This window comes from Phyllobates terribilis, unplaced genomic scaffold, assembly GCF_046119375.1.
Source record: "Phyllobates terribilis strain yellow unplaced genomic scaffold, ASM4611937v1 Scaffold_7__3_contigs__length_470593459, whole genome shotgun sequence".
Lineage (NCBI taxonomy): Eukaryota > Metazoa > Chordata > Amphibia > Anura > Dendrobatidae > Phyllobates > Phyllobates terribilis.
In genome coordinates, this window is record NW_027362767.1 from 374,336,254 (window position 1) to 374,356,211 (window position 19,958).

At 43.6% G+C, this 19,958-nt stretch overlaps 1 protein-coding gene across 3 annotated transcripts in view; it reads left to right on the forward strand.

The window, feature by feature from the left end:
- The first annotated feature begins 2,336 nt into the window (after window positions 1-2,336).
- The window catches only part of LPAR4 (lysophosphatidic acid receptor 4), a 45,622-nt gene continuing 28,000 nt past the window's right edge, over window positions 2,337-19,958 (forward strand). The window contains exons 1-2 of one of the 3 annotated variants that reach the window (XM_073641366.1): window positions 10,266-10,655; window positions 12,653-12,727. The gene's annotated coding sequence lies outside the window, so the exon portion shown is untranslated. Of the gene's footprint in view, window positions 2,639-10,265; window positions 10,656-12,652; window positions 12,728-19,958 lie in introns of those variants that run through there. The other 2 variants (XM_073641367.1, XM_073641365.1) reach the window with 2 other exon arrangements.

The following is a 19,958-nucleotide window of genomic DNA, read 5'->3' on the forward strand; positions in this document are numbered from 1 at the left end:
TGGCGTAGTCGGACATTACCTACAGCACATAGCAGACCACCACTGGTCTGACCACCCTGAGCCACGGAACCGGGTCGCCACTACTACTCCCAGCATTGCCCTGAAGTCCGGTTCTGAGTGCCCCACGGCCCAGGGGGCGAGTCACATGATTATCATGAAATGAGTGTTCTTAGGAATGAGAAGCATGCAGTGTAAATGGACCTTTAGTGTCTCAGCATCTCTGTAATCCTTGATGTATGTTTATGATCCAGGTAACCCCAGATGTGCAATAATGGCTGCTACTGTCTGTTACCCCAAGATCGCAAAACTAAGAGAGAACACTAAAAAAGATTCTCAAACTTGCAAGGTTTGTTTTGTGTGTTTTTTTTTCTTAAAGGAGTTGTGCACTTTATCTTTATTTTACCCAATATACTGGGGACATGATTTTGTGGCACTTGGGGTCGATCCAGTAGGGTGGCGTTGTACATATCAGTCTCCGCCGGAGTTGTACTTCAGTCAGGGACTGGAGTACATTTCTGGCGAAAGCTACACCACCTTATTGGTGAAACTTTTCATGAATTAGATGGGCAGATGTGGCCACACCCCCTCTCACCCCTGTAGCGTCAATATTGGATAAGCTGGTCAGGACTGTTGTGAAAACTTGAAAAGTCGCACGCAAAAGTTTGGAGAGTTTTTTAAGGTGCTTTACGATATAATTGCTTAAACACCTTAATGATTTGGGCCATAAAGGGCACCTGTCAGCAGGCTTTTGCTATTTAATCTGAGAGCAGCATAATATAGGGCAATAGATTCTGATTCCATGAATGTGTCATTAATTAGGCTGTGTACTATAGTTCCAATACAATCAGTGTTTTATCAGCAGGAGATTATTACTGCAGGACTAGTGTTACACGCAAGCTGCTAGGTTCAGATAGGGCGAGACGGGTTTCATGAATTCTTTGGAATCTTGGGGGAACCATTACTCAGAGCGGCCATAGGCTTCAGCTTCTCTCAGGAACACGATAGATTCAGTTGCTGACCAGACACATCTGACAAGAGTCTTTTTCAACAGTTTAACAGTGGAATTTAATCTGAAGCACGGGCAGTGCAATTCAGGGATATTAAAGAAACAATCTTCATTACAGTACAGTCTGAGTTTCTTGAGCAACCGGCTCCAGTAACAATACAGTAGTTTTTTCACAAGGCACAGTATTACAGTCTCTTCAGTAGCATAATTCAGCATAGATTAGATCTCTTAGCAGCACACTAGTATGCATACACAACTACAGACTTTTCCTTCACAAGGACTCAATAGTACACAGCATTCTTTATCCTGCATGGAGATGATCCCTGTGACACAATTCCTTCCAGTCCTTATCTTCCTGCCCAATAATACTCTGGGTTCAGGGAGTTTATCTGACCTGTGTTTAGTTTTTCTCCTGATCTGAATCCTGTTCAGTTGCCTTCTGTCAGATCCAGCCAGACAGCAATAACAAGTTCCCCACAATCCCCCTGGGGCTCTGCTAAAACACTCCCTGTCTCCTGTGACTGTGTTAACCCCTCTAGTTGCTGGATGCTTCTGAAGCAGCATCACTACTTCTAGGTCTCCTGTGCAGACAAGTCAGGCTAATCTGTATAACCCCGCCCCCACCACTGATTGGCAGCTTGCTTACAAGCACAGTGTACACAGGAAGCTGCCAAGCAGGGATGTGGGCGGGGCTATACGCAGATCAGCATTCATAGCACTGCTACATCTATATCATACAAAACAGGGATTCTATCCAAACTACACCAATCAGACCAGTAAGTGACAAACTGCTAGAATCAGGGTCTCTCTCTACATCATGCTTTCATCAGATTCCATAGAAAAAACTTGCTGACAGAATCCATTTAATATATATGTATTACAGGTTCTCCTCCTTGCTCATAAACTGCACTGCTCTCCGTGGAGGATCATGGGACCAGCAGACCTGTCCATCAGCCTCCTCCAATTATAAAACACTACATGTAGGAAAGCTGCTTTTCTATTGGTGGAGACTGATGGACAGGTTTGGTCACATAATCCTCCACTGGCAGCCAGGGTATGGACAGGAGTTGTGCCGTCTGTGATTAAGGCTGTAATAACAAGAGGGAGAACCTGTAAAACCACTTATATTAATAAGTGTAACAAAAATCATGTTCTCGACACATTTCTTAAAATAAAGATTCTTTGGACGGTACCTTTAAGATATATGATTATTATTAGTAAGCGATGCAGCTGTAACCCTTGTGGCTTCTCGGAGTTGCTCTTTAACCACAGCCGTAGTTAGAGACCTCGCTGGCACCTCTGAGGTTAATGCAGCAGTTTTGCCGTTCCTTACACATGAGGTGGGTACAGAGGCGGATCTATGTTTGCTTTAGTCCTGCAGACCATTACTTAGCAGGGGAAGTTTCTATAGTAAAAGCATTTTTCGGGCATTTGTAATGATTTTTTACTATGACTGAAGAGAACCACAAGAAAACCTTAAAGAGAGAAAGTTTCAGGACCAGATTGTTCTTCTTGTTGCAAGATAATAAAGGACTGTCTTCGTCCCGTTCCTGCATTCAATAGTTTGGGCTAGCACTGAAAACCAGCAGCTGGCCAAGGACCAGGGGAATTAATATTCCAGTCCAGACTAAGGTAAGCTAGACAATTAGACTTGCTTCTTCTGTGGACGAGAGTCACAATGCTCCTCAGTCTGCGTTCTGGCAATGACTGCAATGTAATAAGATAAAGGCGCCCAGAATTTAAAGAGTGAGCAATTGCTGGTCATCTTGTGGCTGCTGAACTACAAGTCCCTGTATAGCCAGAACTCGGTGGATCTGCAGATCAGTTTGATGGTAAAGTTATCTATAGATGTGAGAATTGTCCATGCTGCATCTGCTAATAGTAATAGTCTACTTCAATGGCGCCACTACGAAAAGCGTTGACAGACATGTTTTTACATGATGGACTTGACTTTTCTAATGATTGTATACAGTAAGGCTGTGTGTCCATGATGCGTTTTTGGTGAGTATTTGCAGCGCGGAAATGCTCCAGAAACACATTGCATACCTTATCCCATGACTTCCTATGACATTCTGTAAGTTCTGTGCACATGGTCAGGATTTTTTCTGCGCTGATTTTACTCGCAGAAAAAATCCAGACATAACCAATTCTTGTGCGTTTCTGCATGCGTATTTGCCTATACAATGCATTGCAAAAACGCATCAAAAACGCGTCAAAAACGCATGTAAAAACTGCATGCGTTTTTCTGCCAAGGAGATCAGGAAAATCTCTGCTTCATTTCTGCATCGTGGGCACATAGCCTAAGGGCAGAGTCAGACGGCCATATAAAAACAGAGATCGGAACACAATGCTCGGACTGCAACTAGAAGTATATGAAGCTGTCATGGTCAGGTGAGGAGAGCCACCGGCCAGTCTGAGCATTGTGTTCCGATCTCCATCCACTTTATTCGGCCATCTGAGGCTGCGTGCCCACTGTGTGTTTTTCAAGCGTTTTTGCAGCGGAATTTTCGCAGCGAAAACGCTTAAAAACCACTTGGTAATATGTGCCCCACGGTCCCCAATGATAATCCGCATGTGCTGTGAACATGATGTGGAAATTTCCGCTGCGGATTATCATTGCGGAAAAATACGCAGCATGTCCATTAATTTTGCGGACACGCAGCGTAATCGCCGCCATTGACTTGCATTGGACCGTGTGACATCCGCATCACTGCATCTGCACATGCGGATATCACACAGTTCAATGTGCGGATGGTACCCAGGTCTGGAGGAGAGGAGACTCTCCTCCAGACCTGGGTACCATAGAAACTGTAGAAAAAAGAATTTAAAATAAAAAATAAAGATTATACTTACCTTCCAATGTCCTCCCGGTGTTTTCTCCCCTCCGTCTGGTCTGCTGTATGGGTCGCGTTGTTGTGAAGGACCTGCCATGACGTCATTGAGTCATGTGACCTGACACATGACTCAATGACGTCACCGCAGGTCCTTCACACCACCGTGAGCCGCCCAAGACACCGGACACAGCAGAGAAAACACCGGGAGGACATCGGAAGGTAACTATAATCTTTTTGCATGGATTTATATAGTGTGAACAAGTTGTCAAGCACTTTTCCAAGTGATGCTAAAATCGCTTGGAAAAGCGCTTGATAACCCGCATGCAGAAATGCCAAACACTTCTACCTGGCTGGAAAAACGCATGTAAAAACCGCATGCGTTTTTCCTGCCAGGGAGAAGCGGAAAAAATATGCTGCATTTCTGCATCGTGGGTACATAGCCTGGTTGTCCACTACTTTAGCGCTAATGACCTATCCTTTGGATAGGTCATCAATGTCTGATCAGGTCCGACACCCACGCCGATCAGATGTTATCGGTGGCGGTGAAAATGCTTACTTGCAGAACTGGCTACCCACCTGCCTCCTATTGATTTGAATAGGAAGCGGATGTGCAGTACCCTTCCTTGGTCACTATCAGAAGACAGTCAGCTCTGCAAGTGAGTAGTTGCGTCTGGCAGTTGCCGAAACACCGATAGCAGCTGATAAGCGGGGGGTGCCGGATGCTGGACCCCGACCGATCAGACATTGATGACCTATCCAAAGGATAGGTCATCAGTGCTAAAGTAGCGGAAAACCTCTTTACGTCCTTATTTGTCTTGTCTTTCTTTTTGCATTGGAGGAATATGCGTCAAATTGATCAAAACGAGCTTGCAGTGTTTGATGAATTGGCGCACCTTTAATGGTGCTTATTTTTTTAAGCTATTTTGCACTTTAGAGTAAAAGTTGCATTTGCCTTCCCTAATCTTTATTATGTCGAATGTTAGTCTTTAACTGCAACCCCACCCCCCCAAAAAAATAAAATAAATTAGAATTACGCCAATTTTGGACTCAACTTGGATACCAGAGCGCAATTGTGCAAAAATGTTGTGATGCTTCAAAAAAGTCATTAGGCTAAAATGAGTGATGAGCAAAACGACTGAAGTTCGAATTTTGCTAAAATTTGGCCAGGAAATTCAATTTGCATCAAAGCTATTTAGTGTGAATCAAAAGTTCTTTATTATGCACTTATAATGCCCTGGGATATCTCCAGACTCCAGAGTATAAGAAACGTACGGTAAAAAAAAAAAAAAAAAGATATTCTCCAGCTCCCTCTGGCCTCTTTTCTCCCGCCGCATCACGATGTGCAACATCTTCTCCCAGCACCAGGATTTCCAGAGTTGAATAGGCCTCTGATGTCACAACATGTGTCGCTCAAGGCGCTGACTTGGCCTCTGGAAACACAAGTCATGATATCAGAGACCGTCATAGCGGCAGAAACCTTGGTGCAGAGTGAAGATAAAGGAAGAAGACTTTTCGCACGGTATCCTTGCAGATGACCAAATAAGGGACGGCGCTGACAGGACAGTTGAGCGATGAGGTATTGGGCTTTTTTTCACCCTTTTCCAGGTGTCTACTATTTTGCTGAATTCGCAAAAAGCGAATCACAAAAAATTCAGATTCAGGAAATGTACTTATTGGATTTGCTTATCTCTAGCTAAGGCATCTGGATAACCAAATCCACTTCCATAATTCCAAAAAAGGACAAAAAAAAGACAAAACCAAGTAAAGTTAACCCCAAAAAAGGTTGCTTGGTGTTCAGTTATGGTTCCTGGCCACATGCTGCTAGTTTAAGGGAATGGGGCCGGCTGCAAATATACCTATAAGGCCTCTTTCAGATGAGAAAAACGGCCCGATTTTTTTGATCAGACTTTGATCAGAGTTTTATCAGAGTGTGATCCGAGTGTCATCAGTTTTTCTATTACCTGGAGAAAGAAAAATTCTCCACCTTCTCCTTTCTGACAGTATGTGAAAATCAAAATTGAATGTCATCCAGGTGTGGTCCAATTTTTTTCATGGACCCATAGACTTGCATTGCTAATTTTGATCCGATGCTTAGGTCAAAATCAGACACGTCTCTGCCAGTTTCCATAGACTACTTGGTCTACGAAAAATCATGGACTTGTGAATGGCCCCATAGACTATCACAGGTGTGAGTGCTATTTGTGAAAACCACGGGTAGCACTTGTGTAGGGGGATAGATGAAGACGTCGTGTCAAGAAGGAGTTAATGTGAACAGTGTTATATTTGAATGTATTATGTTATATGTTTGATAAAGAGTTTTGCATTTTATCCTTATGGCCGGTTTGTGTCTCGGTACTCCTGGAGGTTCTACCGCAATGCCGATCCCTGGGAATGGAGAGGGCTGTCCACTAGGAGAACCATTACAAAGCATAGGGATATAGTTTGCATTACATAGGGAGTATATAGTTAACAGCTTGGGATTTGCCCATACTCTGGGAGGGGTTAGATCAGATAAGAAGGGGAAGCATTTCCCGATATAGTCAGTCAAGGAGAGAGAATTCAGTGAAGTTCAGAGGAAGTGCTCAACGTGACAGTGTTAGACAGGTTCCAGGGCAGTGATGCAGCAGTGGCGAAAAGGTCCTGTCAGCGCCAAGTCTCTACACAGTATGAGAACACATCAGAAATCTCGTGTGGATCCGGGGGGCAGTCTTGGGCCTAGCGCCCAGAAGATGCATTGAGTGTCAGGTCTCTGTCTCCCCTGTGAGGAAGATGACGGTCGTCGCAGTGAGAGGGAACAATGACGGGCCTCAGGGAAGCTGTTATGCCGGATAGATGGTCCTGGGTACCAACAGGAGTTGTTCAGGCAGGGGCAGGTCGGGCAGGACTGATAGCACACTGGACAAAGGAAACATCATCTGGAGGGGATTCTATCTCACACTGTATGCCACAACCGCATGTATCCGAATTGCACAGTAAAGTTGAACTCGCTAAACCAGACCCAAGGTCTCCTATCATGTGTGCAGCTGAATCCGGTCCCATGGATAATACAGAGGTGTATCTAGGTTTTCTGCCACTGGAGGCAAGAATTCAGTTTGGTGCCTCCCCCCCCCCCCAAGCACATATGCGATTTGCACACTTAGTCACGTGCCGACGAGCTGCTCTCCCTAATTCAATGTTCACTGAAAAACTGAGAGAAGCTGGAAGAGAAGCTAGCTGTCAGGCGACAGTCAGTATGAAAATCACATGAGTGAAGTGGCCATGTGATGACTGCTGGAACCAGCAAGCAGAGCTGAATCCTCACAGTGAGTATATTACACGCTGTTAGGATTGGCTACAGGGTTTCATTTTATAATTAAAGGGCTTGTCCAGGTTTGAGATGAAAGTCTGCTGTCACCCTATGCTTCTGAATTCCCACAGTGCATGCACTGCACACTTTTAGGATTCTCCCTTGCCGGTGGCATTTGTGGACAGTCATGCAAGAACAAGTATGCGATTTGTATACATATGGCCACATTCCGACTAGACGTGTCCGGCCTAGCTCAATTCATTTTCATTGAGGGAGGCCACGCATGTCTAGTTGGCACATGACCACATGTATGCAAATTGCTGGCACTAGAGAATCCTCACAGCGTGCAGTGCGCTCTGTGAGAATTCAGAAGTCTATAGTCACAGAATGACTGTAGACTCATCACAAACTTGGACAGCCCCTTTAATGCTCCTAACATAAATAAAAACATAATAATTAGTCAGTAACACAAAAAAATTTAAATCCAGCTACCTTATAGATGACATTGTCTTTGACTGGTGTTGTTCTATTTCTTTTCTTTGTCATCTTGTCCAGACCCCTTGAAGACTTTTCATAGCCACAGCTCGTCTCTGCAGACTTCCATCTTCGGTAGCACATCCCCACATGGTGCCCTTAAAAATATTTGTGTCATTATAATGCTCTTGAATAAAAGTATCTGCCCTACGCTGAGCCCCTGAATAAAAAATTGCCCCTCACCATATTCCCTGCATAAAATATGAACCCTAACTCTCCCTCTTATGGTACATGTCCTCCACACTGCTCTCTCCTTTAAATACTGGGCCCCCTCTTCACACTGTCCTCTCACACTGTAGGGCCCAGTTTCTATACTGTGCCCCCTCATCACACTCCCCCTCCTTGGCTTACTGTCCCCTCCTGGCTTGGCTTACACTGTCCCCCATGCTAACCCCCTCCACACTACTCAGTCTCTATTCTGTGCCCACTCACGCTTTTCTCCCCCCATACTGTCTCCTCCCACTCACCATACTGCGTCCGCACCCATCACCCCACTCACCATATTGTGTCTGCACCCATCCCCCATACATGCCCCCATCTTCTCCCTTGCATCTCATACAGTGTCTTCAAATTTCTCCCGCTCCCCATATTGTGTCTGCACCTGTCCCTTCCTTGCTCCCCAAACTTGTTTACTCAAATCTACCCCCCAGTCACTCTAAATCTCCCCCACGCCTCCTGTTACACTAAATCACACCCAAACACTAAATACCCCCATTCAAAATCACCCCCACACACTAAATACCCCCACACACTGCATACCCCTGTCCTACATGTCCCCCCACACTAAATACCCCCCCACACACACTGAATACCCCATCCTAAATCTCCACCCACACGCTAAATACCCCCCCACACACACAAAATACCCCCATCCTAAATCTCAATCATGTTACACTGAATCTTCGGTGTCTTCAGCTCTGGAGCACTTACCACCAATGCACGCCTCTGTCTGCAACGCCAGCGAGTGATGTCAGCGGATTGATCACATGACCTGATTATACTGCTGATGTCGCCCCAACCCGGCGGTCAGAGCTTCAATTGTACTTGCGTCTGGAAGACGCAAGAACAATTGTTCACTGGGAGCTGGCGCGCTGCACCTTCTTTGAGCTGGCTGTCAACTTGACAACCAGCTCAGAGAATGGCCTACTTCCAGTCCAGGGGGTGGCAAAATGCAGCCACCAGGGAAGACACTTCGAACCAGCTGCTGGCTGCGCCTGGGGAAGATGCCCCACCTGCCTTCCCCTAGATACGCCTCTGGACGGGGATGTAACAAGGACTCCCTTACAACAAGTGTGTAAAGAAGGAATCACACAGCACAACACATACAAGTGATATTCCTGTTTAGAAAAGGGGTTTCAGGGCAAAGAGAACTCAGTTCCAGCCCACAGCAACCGGCCCAGTGCCCTCATTCACTTCTACGAATAAATTGGACACCTGAACGAGCCCTTAGGCTGTTGAGTTTTTTGTCAGGAGAACCTTGGCCGGTCTGTGCATAATGGACCATAAATGTCAGGTGTGTCTAAGATGTTCGACCGCTAGCAATCAAACGTGATGGCAAATCTTAGTGATTAGTGATTTGCCATCAGTTACTAATATGGTAAAACCTCATTAAGGGAAAATGTAAGAGTTTAGTTATTGTTTGATGGTTCTCTGTGAATATGGTGCCCTTTTGCAAAATACCTTTTTTTGTTTATGAGCACCACCTTGCATTTATGGGGATTTCATGTGACATTTCCAGAGAAATACATGGGGCGCGCAATTCTCATGAAACGTTGGTGACTTCAAGCGTCGGACAGCGCTCCAAGATCAGCTGTTACGTGACAGCAGTCTTCTTGCAGCCCCGGTCTTCGCACTGAATACATCTGGAGATTTATTAAACTGCTTATAAGATTTTAATTTGAAGAGTGAAAGAATGGAAGAAATACTGTCCGAGAATGATGTAGAAGACTCAATAGGTTGAAGCTATGCCAGAGCTTGTAATGGGAAATGTGGTCGGAAATATTTTATCCAGCAACATGGAAAACAGATGTATTGTCCTATCTATCATCTATCTATCTACATATCTCTCCTTATCTATCTATCCATCAGCAGCCATTTTATGGACAGGAGCTTTGCCATCTGCTCCTCGGACGACTGAAAGAGCCTTAAAACTGTGGTTTTCCTGTAAGAAAACTACCATATTTCATGTGACTTATAGACATTTTTGGTAAATGAGCAGTGAGACAGAAAATTGAATATATTTGGAAATATTTGTGACTCTACTGCAGGTCGTGGATCACATTGAGGCACCATAGACAATTTTAGATGTGATGATGCACAACACATCTCACCATGTAGCACTAGCCTAAATGAAGCACATATTTATTTATAACAAAAAAATACAAATATATACACATACTATGTGTACTTAGAATAAATATGGCACACGCTTTTTTTCCTCCTTTGACAGTGAGATTCCATCGTTTAAACCCGCTCTGCAATTTAATTGACCGGGAAATAGGTTTTATTCATTAGAGCCAGAGCTTCTGATGGTGACTCTTTTGTTGGGGGAGCTGTATTTTCCCTGGCAGAGCTCTTTATAAACTCTGTATGGAGTGGGATTGGTTTTGCATTGCAAAGAATGGCAAAACACAGGGGACTGGGAGGGAACTTGGAGTCTAATAATATTCCTCATCCAATAGAAAACATTTCCTATTGAGACCCCCAAGAGTCCCCTTGCTCTCAGATCCATCCCAGACATTAGGCCTATTCTTCTGAGCAGTCTCCTCTGCAGGGCATGCTCCTTGTAATGTTCAGCCTAACAAAGGACTGGTGATAACAGCTGCTGCTTTCACATTGGGAGGATTAACTCAATTCAGAGGGAAAAGAAACTGGACAACTGTCCTGTGAGCAGAGCCGACTTGATTTCCTGCAAACATGGACATGCACATGGATTTTTAATTATTGGCATATGTGCCTGGACTACAGGAAACTTAGGATCTGATTTCTCATAGGGGTAAGTTTTTGTGATTCATCTTTATGGCTGAATAAACCTTTTGCAATTGTATTTGAATGTCTATCTAATCTTCTACGAGCAGATTATGACCACACCTATGTGCAAGGTTTGATTCAGATAAACTCTAGTTGGGGGAAAAAAAAAACTTTATAAAACTTTGTTACACTTTGTGAATGTTGTGTTTTTGTTTTTTTTATATGTATGTGGATCTCATACTAGGAGTCTTGCAATATTGCAATCTGCTGCTTGTAGATCAATACCCCTGCTAGTTAAAAGCCTATAAAGGATTGATGGTCTGTTCATAAGCTGCCAGATCCCTAAGGAAATGGCTGAGACAGGCAGAGGTCTTTGCGAAGGCGATGATGTATTCTAAGGTCAGAATAATCTTCTGTTTTATCTATTATGGATTTGATTTACATGTGTAGCCTTTGTGCTGTGTCCTTTCAGTGATACAGGAAAAATATATATCACTTGTATCCATTCATTGATAAAAATGACCAAGATTGGTGTAAGAGTAAAATATTATTTTACTATTGCATTGTCGGAGGGTAAAATAGGCTCCATGGGCGGCGCAGTGGCTCAGTGGTTAGCACTGTTGTTTTGCAGCGCTGGTGACTTGGGTTCAAATCCCATCAAGGAAAACATCTGCAAGGAGTTTGTATGTTCTCCCTGTGTTTGCCAGAGTTTTCTCCCACTCTCCAGAGACTGACTAATGAGGAATGTAGATTGTGAACCCCAATAGGGACAGTGATGATGACGTCCGTAAAGCGCTGCAGAATATGATGGCGCTATATAAGCAATGCAACAAAAAAATGTAAATCATGGCCAAAAATAATATCCAGTTTTTGGAACTGATTTCTACTTCTCAGTTTTATAAATTTGTAGTAGTGTTTTCTTTTGTCCTAATGGTCAAAGCAATCTGTAGATTATAAAGGGTGTCTTATGGTTGAATGTTCTACTAGGACCTTGGCATAAACAGGGAGGTAGCTATATGCACCATTCACTCATTAATAAATGTACCAGCTCAGATTCTTCAAGGCAAATTGCTAAAATTTGGGTGCATTTAAACTGGCAGATTATCATAAAGGTTTGTTTCCCGATAATCGGGCAGTGTAAACAGGCTGCTGTTTATCTGGCAAAATTACTTGGGACTTCTGGCGCTAAGACAATGGTAGTCAATGTGAACAGAACGATCGATCGTATTAACGGGGCGATCGTCGTGTCTTACCAGGCTATTAAACTTCCCCCGAAACGACAGTCCTTTTAACGCCGCGGTCGTCCAGTGTAAACACCGCCTTAACGATTGAAGTTCTTCACAAATCTCCCTAGATTGGATTGTGTGTAAACACTCTAGGAGTATAAAGATAGTTTTATGTCATCACTTATAAAATAAATATAGATCTGATGCGCATGTTTACTACCCATGGAATATATTAAGAACCACTTGGATTTTAGCGTCAGCGGCGAACGAGCACGGAGCCTCCTCTAGATCTGCAGCTGTATAGGGCTGGGTGTGACTTTTGGTTTTTTAAATTGAACTGTGAACTTAAATGCAGATGTTGGGAGGACGGACAGGAGGCCGTAGTGTAAACATCAGGAGAGATGAGAAATGCTGTGAGAGGGGGGAAGGGGCCGGAGGGGGAGGATGTGGGCAGTTTACACATTTTTAATGAGTGTCAGACATAATAGAAGCAGATGCGTTTTTTTACTCTGGGTGGATGGAAGGAATTCCTTTGACATCTGCAAGCAGAAATGTATTGTGTTAATTGATAGTACATGCTGATTGAAGAAGGTAGAGATTTATTTATTTTTGAGAGGATTACATTTGGTAACTTTATGTCCAGTGTGCAATAAGGAGAACTGGTTTTACAACACTTGAGTTGTATCAAGTTTATTGCTATTACTACAAGACTGGATAAAATGTAACAAGTAAATCAGCTTGTGTAAATATTTATCTGTTGTATTTTGCACAGATTATCCCCTTTTTTTTTTTCTAGGAATTATCAGGGAATCTGGAGGAAGACCCACGCCCAAGACAATTAGCCAGTAACATAAAGGAGCTCTCCCTCTTGGTGAACCTACCTTTTTTCTATGAATTATATGGTTGGCCTTTTTTGAATGACCGGCATTTAATTCTATATTTCGCCCTTTTCAATGAGTAATTGTTTTTGCTACCCGCAAATTAAGTAGCTTCACTCCGAGCAATCAGCTGTTCTGTGGGCTGGCATCCCATGACAAATGGGTTGTCTTAAGGTTGTCCTCTTCAGATGGGCCAACCCACTGAGCTTTTTAAAAGGAAGATGTTTCTGGAAACTCCAGCATTTCTTTTTCTTACTGAATTATCATTTATTTTTTTTTTATTTTCCTGGGCGCTTTTTAATATTTTGACCACCCACATTCTTTGGGGGGAAATTTTTGAACATTTTTCCAGCATTGTTTTAGAATCCATTTCTTTTTTTCCTTTTCTGATCGTATATATATATATATATATATATATATATATATATATATATATATATATATATATATATATATATATATATATATATATATATATATATATATATATATATATATATATATATATATATATATATATTTTTTTTTAACTCCACACAACAATGAAGAAACCTCTAGCTGTTCTTCAAGCAATAACTCAAAATGATGCTTACTGATGCTTACGGTCCCACTATCAGTATTTGGTCAGTATTCGGTCAGTATTTTTTCTCAGGAGTGGGAGCCAAAACCAGGTGAGGAACAATCAGAGAAAAGGTATAATAGAAACAAGTCATCAATTCTGCATTTATCACCCACTCCTGGTTTTGGCTCCCACTCCTGAGAAAAAATACTGATAGTGGGGTCCAGGTCTCTGAGTGGAAAATTACTTCTTTTACCTACTTGGCATCTTTAGAAACCTAAAGCGGTTAAAAGACGCTCAAAAGACTGAGGAGCGATTTAGCAATTCTCTCACCAACCTTGATGAGGGGACATTTTAGAGCAAACGCTGCTGATTCATTAAGAGGAGCACGCCTCTTAATTAATCAGTTGAGGCACATAGTTGCGTTTACCGGCATGTCCGCCTTGCCACGAATCTTACTCTGGCTTCTAAATTTGAAGAGCGGGTGTCACGATGCCCAGTAACTCCCCATCTACACTCACCTTGTTGGCCCTAGGGCAAGAATGGTGTGAAAACACTATAAGTCACTTTTTTTGCGCAATATCACACCCACTATGTATGACCAGAAAGGTGTTTTTACACAGAAATGTATATGTTTAGTTAGTGCTTTTTCCAGCGTTTATTCATCTGAAAAAGACGTCTTGTGCACATACCCTGAATTTAGTTTTTTTTGTATTAATTTTATAGTTTGGAGCATAAAGAGATTACCCCCACCTCCCCCCAACAATTTGGTAAGCTTAATTACATTGGTCACAGTCTACCCCGTAAATATCTTCAACAAAGAGGTCCCATCCCTTTCGACTGAAACCCTTCTATAAGGCCAGTTTCACACGTCCGTATATTTCCGGTACCAGAGATATGTTTCCCGTGTGTCTGTGTGCGTCTTACGTGTTGCATCCGTGTGCGGCCCGTGTGCCACATCAGTATCATACGTACCGGCGCCTAGGAATCAGCACTACAGTTAGTGCTGATCCCAAGCGCGGGGTGCTGAATGCTACGCTCCATCATGGTTCCCTGCTGGCGCTTCGATCAGCACCAGCAGGGACAATGATGAGGGTAGTGGTAGTCTGCTCCCACAGTGTCCCTGTGTAAAAATAAGAATAAAATAATTAATAAAATCCTTATACTCACCTGTCCGAAGATGTCCCCTGCTGTAATCCATGCGACTGATCAGCAGAGGAGCTGGGGAGAATGTGCCGCTCCGGAGCGGTGTCCTGTCACTCACTGAGCACAGCTCCAGCTCATTCTCCCCGGCTCCTCGGCATCAGCAGTCAGAGGAATACAACGGGGACATCTCCGGACAGGTGAGTATAAGGATTTTATTATTTTATTCTAATTTTTACAGGTGGACACTGCGGGAGCAGACACATACTACGCTCATCAGTGTCCCTTCTGGTGCTGATCACAGTGCCAGCAGGGAATCATGATGAGAGCAGAGTACAGCACCGGCGCTTGGGAACAGCACTAACTGTAGCGCTGATTCCCAGGCGCCGGTACGTGTCACATGGATGAAACACAGATGTCATCTGTGTGGTATGTTTTGCAGACTGTATAGCCATAAAAAACGGACATGTCAGCGTGTGGAGCACACGGTCCTTGGAAACACACTGACATGTGTGCAAACCCATAGATTTAAATGGGTCTGAGTGTGTCAGTGTCTCCAGTACGTGTGGAAACTATTACCCCACATACCGGAAATACTGACATGTGAAGAGGCCTAAGGCTGGGCCTACACATTGACGTTGGCAGTAGATTGCTGCGTTCTTCTGGTACATGGCAGTATAAGGCCTCATTCGGAAGTCAGTGATATTCATCAGTGTTTGATCAGTATCCGTTTTTACCATAAGTGTCTCATCAGTGATATTCTCTTAATCATTGCAATGTCAATCATGGACAGAACACGAACTGTGCGCTGATGTCAGCTATGTGCTATCTGTGATTTTCATGGACCCATAGACTTGGATGCTTAATTTTGACCCGTGAAGCTGATCATAAATGAACATGCCACCGTGATTTTCTTGCAGACACTTGGGGCTCGATTCATCAAAGCTTTCATGCCATAATTCTGACGTAAAAGCTTTTGAAAAGTTGCGCCAAAACTTCTTAACTCCTGGCGTTTTCACACCAGTATCTTCCAGCGATGGCAAAATGTGTGGAGCTGGAGCTGAACGGGGCGTGACAATCGCTGCTCATTAAACTCACGACGAGCGGCGTTGTTTGCTTGGTAACAAATCTTACTTCAGCAGGAGCCGGAACAGGATTTGTGGCAAAGCGAATTCAGAGGTATACACTGCTTGTCCGATGCTCCTGAGTCATGAAGAGGCGTAAGCCAGGCTTGATGTATTGAGCCCTTGGCTCATAAAAAAATAAATAAATAAATAAAAATCGCCATGTAAGTGGCACCATTGATTATAATGTGTACTATATGTTAAAACATCTGATAGAACATGTAAGTGATAAATGGATGTCTGAATGGGGTCTAATGCAGGTGAATGTGGCTGCATTTGAACCAACAAAGTACCATGACAAGTCATGTTTCAAAAAGAACCAGTTGAGTGTTTTTTTTTTTTTGTTTTTTTTTGGTTTTGCAACTTGCATGCTGTGGTCACAGTACTTGGAGTTTGCAATATGATCCCTTTCACCTGTGATGTGTTGCAGCCCCACTCTAAGGGTATGTGCACATGGAGAGTATGCAAACTCGATTTCCAGTCTAGGGTACGTGCCCACGATCAGGAATATCAGCGTTTTGGATGCAACTCACCTGCGCTGCGTCCAAAACGCTGCGTTGTACATTACAAGCACAGTGAATGGGATTTATAGAAATCCCCTGCCCACTGTCCTTCTATTTAACTCTGCGTAAACTCATCGGCGGCATGAGTTTAGGAGCCGCAGCATGTCAATTTTTGTTGCGGAGACCCTAATCTCCGCAACAGAAGTTTTCACAATAGAATAGATGGGGTGCGGTAGAGCACATTGTTCAATGAACACATGCAGATTTAACTGCGTGATTAGGACGCAGCGTTTTGGAAGCAGCGAAAATAGGCTGCATCCAAAACGCTGCTTTATCCTGATCGTGGGCACATAGCCTACATAGTAAACTTGCTGTATTTTCCAGTTGCACAACTTGTGGATAAGATTTTAGCAAATCTTCTGCACACCCTAAATACAAAGGATAAATTGACAGCTGCTGAAAGTGTGTTGTCCTTAATATGTTACTTTACACTTTGTATGTGACAGTGGATTTCACCCTTTAGGCCTCACTTGGGTGTCTGTGTATCCGAGTACAGACCGCCATGCACGGATTGGCCGCTGGTCTCCTGACTTGAACTTGACTGCCTCATAGTCAAATAACAAACTGTCTGTCGAAATTGCATCTGGAGACCTGTGGCCAGTCTGTGCATCATAATCCATACTTGGACTATGATATATGGTCATGTAAGGCCTCACTCAGATGTCTGTGTTTTTTTTTTTTGCGCACGAGTTAAAAAAAAAAAAAAAAAAAGAGTTTCATCAGAGTTTGGTCAGCGTGTCAATTTTTACCATCAGTATTTCTCATATGAAAAAAAAAAAATTAATGGAGATTTCTCAATCTGTCCGTGAAAACAGATCATGTACAGATGTCACCTGGGTGCTGTTCTTGCTTGCTGGTTGCATTAATGTAGATGTCACAATGCAACTCGATTCTTCTCTATAGCGCTGCAATGTAGCAGCGGTACCTTGCAAACGTCGGTCACACGATGGCTGTTGCGACCACATCTGCAGTGTAGCCCTAGCCAAAAACTAACATCTTAATTGGACCTTGCAATGCAAAAGGAGCAATGCACGGCTTAAAGGACCATATCTCCACTCATATTGGCAGCAGTATTTACTGCTTACGAGCGATATTTCCGGTGCTAGGGTTACAGTAGAAATGCCTCATGTGGATGTGCCCTAAGGCTAAGTGCCCACGATGCAGAAATGCTGCAGATTTTTTCTGCATCTCCCTGGCAGGAAAAACGCATGCGGATTGTACATGCGTTTTTCCTGCCAGGTAGAATCGTTTGTAAAGCGTCTTTGCATGCATTTCTGCATGCGGGTTATCAAGCGCTTTTCCAAGCGATTTTAGCATCACTTGGAAAAGTGCTTGAAAACTTGGTCACACTATATAAATCCATGCAACCGGCATGGATTTATATAGTGTGGCCAAGTAATTAGTTAAAAAAAGAATAAAAATGGTAAAAAATAAAGATTATACTTATCTTCTGATGGCCCCCGGTGTTTTCTCCGCTGCGTCCGGTCTGTTGTATGGGTCGCGGTGGTGTGAAAGGACCTGCCATCATGTAATTTAGTCATGTGACCTGTCACATGACTAAATGATGTCATGACAGGTCCTTTCACACCACCGCGACCCATACAACAGACCGGACGCATCGCTGAGGAGACCGGGGGCCATCAGAAGGTAAGCATAATCTTTATTTTTTATTTTAAATTCTCTTTTTAACAAGTTCTATGGTACCAGGGTCTGGAGGAGAGTCTCCTCTTCTCCAAACCCTTGTACCATTCGCACATTGAACCGTATGATATCCGCATGGGCACATGTGCTCATACAGATACTATGCGGTTCAATGCAAGTCAATGGCGGCAATTACGCTGCGTGTCCGCAAAATTAATGGACATGCTGCGTATTTTTCCACAATGATAATCCGCAGCGGAAATTTCCGCAGCGTGTGCACAGCACATGCGGATTATCATTGGGGACCATGGGGCACGTATTACCAAGCGTTTTTTAAGTGTTTTCGCTGCGGAAATCCCCCGCAAAAATGCTTGAAAAATGCATCGTGGGCTCGCAGCCTAAGGCTATGTCCCTACATTTCTGCATGATATTCTTTGATCGGCTCACCCACCATTTTCTCCATGTGTTTGTGTATGTTGGCATTTTTATATGGTTTATACATGGTTTTTTTAAGGGCATTTAATAAGTTATTTACATTTTTTTACTGTGACTATCATGTATATTATAGGGCACAATTAAATTTCGGACAAGGACAACCTGAGCTCAGTGGTCAGGTCACCACAGATCTAGATTTATTCCCTATCCTATGGATAGGAGAGAACTTTTTATAATCGGAATAACTCTTAATGGAAAAAAAATACATGCCAAGCAAATATGCTGTATTGATGAAATACAAAAAAACATATATAATTGCTGGCCATGAAGCGGAAATCTTGTTTTCCATCTGTATACTCTCCCAACTTAACCCAAAAAACTGACGTGCGAGCATGTGCCAAAAATGTCAAGATGTTTCTTCTCAAGTTCTTGTTTAGTCATTATGTTGAATTCTCATATTACCTTATTTCTGTACATTGAATCACAATGGAGACACCTGTATAGGACTTTGCACATGTTTCTTCTAGCTGTCAGAAGGTTTGATGAACGAACATCTATAAAGCCAGGTTGACCATCAGCAGGAGCGGTTCATCACAAAAACTTACCCCAAACGCATTAAAAAAAAAAGTGAATGTTTGTTTTTTATTTTTCCCCTTAATGAAACCGTTCTAATAAATATGTAAGATTTGGCTTCTGTGGGAGACCATGGTTCTAGTGAAGTCTGTTAAACTTCGACTACGTTTTTTACATGCTTATCTTTGAAGTTGATGGTGGAGGGGTGCAAATACTTCAGGGATTGATCATGCTATGTTCTGCACAAAAATGTAGCATGTCCTAGATTAGCATCTAGCCGGGTGACGCAGTCTGTGTCAAAGGGTTTTAAAGACTCCCCCTTCAGCAACATATTTTCCTGCTTTGCGTCAACAGGGTAAATGGTGAATGTGTTAAGAAAAATAAATGTTTGAGTGAGGAGCAAGAATACTTTGTGGTTCTTGGATTTATAGCAAAAGCTAGTGTAACTTGCAGACTAAAAAACATTTTTGCCCAATTTCTCAAAAAATAAAAATCCAATTGCAACTACCTAACCATTCGATATGTCCAAGCATAGGCGGATTATAATGAGGGCAATCTTGGCTACTGCCCGGGGGCCTCGGGCCTCCGGGGTGTCTATGGCCAGATTGCCCTCATTATATGTGCGGCGCCGCGGCACATACTGGCAGATAGTGGCGGGGGGGCCCCCGGACCGCTTCCCCAGCAGCGGCGCACGGATGCTGCTTCTTCTCCGGCCGGGCCAGCACTGCAGCTGTTAACTTCCCTGTGCTGGCCCGGCCGCGTCACTGCTAGGAGACACGGCCCTGTGCGCGGCCGTGTCTCCTAACTGTGACGTCACGCAGTGCACGCCCGGCCTGCAGTGCTGCACCGGAGAGGAGCAGCAGGAGGACTGGAGCCGAGCCGGGGGATGGTGTGTGTGTGTGTGTGTGTGTGTGTGTGTGTGTGTGTGTGTGTGTGTGTATGTGTGTGCAGGAAGATATCATTGTGTGATGTCTGTTTATATGTATTTTTGTGTTTCAAATGTGTTTATGCGTGTATGTATATGGCTGTGTATAGATGGCGCCGTGCAGCCTCCCGCTGTGTATAGATGGCGCCGTGCAGCCTCCCGCTGTGTATAGATGGCACTGTGCGACCTCCTGCTGTATATAGATGGCTACATGCGGCCTCCCGCTGTGTATAGATGGCTACGTGCGGCCTCCCGCTGTGT